This window comes from Microtus ochrogaster, unplaced genomic scaffold (assembly GCF_000317375.1).
Source record: "Microtus ochrogaster isolate Prairie Vole_2 unplaced genomic scaffold, MicOch1.0 UNK170, whole genome shotgun sequence".
Classification (NCBI taxonomy): domain Eukaryota; kingdom Metazoa; phylum Chordata; class Mammalia; order Rodentia; family Cricetidae; genus Microtus; species Microtus ochrogaster.
Window position 1 is genome coordinate 232,718 of NW_004949268.1, and position 2,564 is coordinate 235,281.

Here is a 2,564-nt window from a genome sequence, read left to right on the forward strand (position 1 = left end):
AGTAAGGGCTAGAGCTAAAGGGCCAAGTAGTGTTTAAATGAATACAGTGTCCGTGTAATTATTTTGGGGTATAAGCTAGCCAGGTGGCTGGGGTGCTGGGGACACAGCCCCACCGCTCCTATTACTACATGGTTTGGGTATCACGGTAATTGTAGTCTTGTAAAAAGAATTCGGTAATGTTCTGTCAGTTTCTATTGCATGAAACAATTCGAAGAGCATTGGTATACATTCTTCTTAGAAAATCTTGTTGAATTCTACAATGAAACCCTCTGGGTCTTGTACATTTGCTACTGGTTGTAAGTTACTGAGGTTATGCATTTTGTTTTGTTTCTGAGATGTGGATCTTGTTATCTTGCCCTGGACTTATGCAACCCTTCGTTCTCAGTCTCCAAACGTCTGAGGTCACAGAAGCTAGGAGCCCACTTTGTAGTTTATTAACTTTGGGAAATAACATTCTGCACTTATGAAGGTAATGAATTTTGGGAAATAAGATTTGCTACTGGCAACTTAGAAGTATGAGAAAACATGAACTAGCTGAGAGAGGACAAGGGATTTCCTGAAGTCAACAGTACCTGAAGTTTCTGCTTCATTTGAAGAGGGTCTGAGGCTTGGACATGAGGAGAGAGAAGATGAGGAGAAAGTATGAGAGGAAGGAGAGAGTCTAAAAGAGTGAAGTGTTAAAGAAGATGAGGGGAACACACATCCATATGGTTGTGGGACCATTTATTGATTCTAATAAAATGTGTCCATAAGGATAAGGAGTAGCACACAGAGGGTTTGTCATACACAGTGAAAGGGAAATGCTGAGGTTAGAAATGCTTATGTGAGTTTGGAATGAATAAAAATAAATAAATGGACTTTGTAATCTCGGGATGACCTCATCCATCCCCAACACCACACACCTTTCCTGTAATTGGCACTAAAACTCTACATGCTTGTTCCGAGCCCCCTTTAGTTTCTGGATCTTCTGGGGCAGAGTCTTCGTCCAGAACTGCAGCTTCCTGGCCTTCAGGGCTCGACCCACAGCAGGCTGGATGTCCAGCTTCAGGTACTGCTCATCGTGGATCAACTCAGGCCAGTAGGGGAGACCCTCACTGTTGGGGTTCCTGTGAATATGATACCAGCAGGGAAGGGTGAGGTCACTCTCATTCAAGACCTGATGCCTTGATTGGGGTCAGAGCAGTGGATGAGTAGGCCAAGGGCCAAGAGGGTGAGGGAGGACCGGTGTGCTGATGTAGAACACAAGTGTCACCCACCAGTGTCTGATATGAAACCAGGGAAGCTGTCTAGTTTTGTGTGTCTCTCTCAGAGGGAAAATCTAAAGAACAGTACCAGAACACTGTGACTCACCCACCCCAGTCTCTATGGAATTAGCAGTAACTGAAAGCTAGAAGGTGTGTGCCTAAGTGTGCCCTGGGATGGAGAAGACTGGAGTGTAATTAAAGACCCGTGTATGCTAATGAGTCACACCTACATTGGTGCCCTGGATGGAGACCCAACCATAAGGAGGTTGAGGGAGGGACATGTTCTCACCCGTGTCTTGCAAAGTTTGCCCAGTACTTCATCATCCTCCTGTTCAGCAGTTTCTCCTCCTCAGTGAGGTCAACTGCAAACAAAGGAAGAAAAGAGTCAAAGTCCTAGCTGCCTTTCTGTAGGTGCCAATTTTCTACTATAGCAACCACAGCCTGGCCCTGCATCTTAGGCCTCAACTGTAGGCTGGGTCTGAATCCCAGACCTGGTGTATGCTCTCTTTACTCGGCACTCAGAACCCAGCACCCATCCAAGTCTCTACTCAGGTTCACTCCGACCCCAGTTTGTGCTCATTCCTGCTAACACAAGCTGGACTAGGAAAGGTTCATGTTCTAACCCTGCTAAAGTTTTCTTTTCTTTTCCCTTAGTTCAGAAATGGTTCTCACTCGACTGCATTCTCTCCCAGAGCCTCAGTTTCCTCCACTGTCCTAAGAGCTCAGTAATTCCACAGGAAACAATCAAGGGCTCCATTCAGCTCAAGGACAACAAGGAAGACTCACTTTTCAAGCCCCACAAGTCAGAGCCAAAGACGAAGGCAACGTGATCACAATGGTCGGCCCTCACGTGGGATGGCCTGGCATGTTTGATGAAGCTGGGCTGGTGCTGGAACTCATAGAAGTAGACAGGAGCATGGGACCCTGGGAGTGAGGACACATGTTGGCATAATGGTTTCTCATATGGAGCGTTCTCACCTAACTTCGGTGACAAGAAACCTTGCTCTAAAGTTATCTGGAATCACAGTGGAGTGGTGAGCTCCAGACTGGGGTATTGGTTATGGGAAACCTTTTGTTAAGCAGTAACTCTGACACTTCCAGATGGGGAGTTTTATAAGGTACTGAGTATGACAGACATGTTTCCCCCTCTAGACATGGATAAAACATCCCTCGTTTACTCTAGCCATAAGGATTTACTGAGATAAGTGTCTTCAGGTGCCCGGTATCAGAGACATGATCAACATGCGCCATACCCGAACACTACAGTGTTCACCTGGGACCCACAGCTCTGAGTTTCCTCCCTCAACCTTGTTACAGATG

General features: G+C 46.2%; 1 long non-coding RNA gene across 1 annotated transcript; it reads right to left on the bottom strand.

Moving 5' to 3' along the window:
- Positions 1–702: 702 nt before the first annotated feature.
- Positions 703–2,152, bottom strand: LOC106144483. Its single transcript, XR_001229543.2, has 3 exons — positions 2,031–2,152; positions 1,534–1,606; positions 703–1,106 (listed from the first exon to the last, which is right to left on the bottom strand). It is a non-coding gene; the product is annotated as an uncharacterized LOC106144483 (long non-coding RNA).
- Between the last annotated feature and the right edge of the window lie 412 nt (positions 2,153–2,564).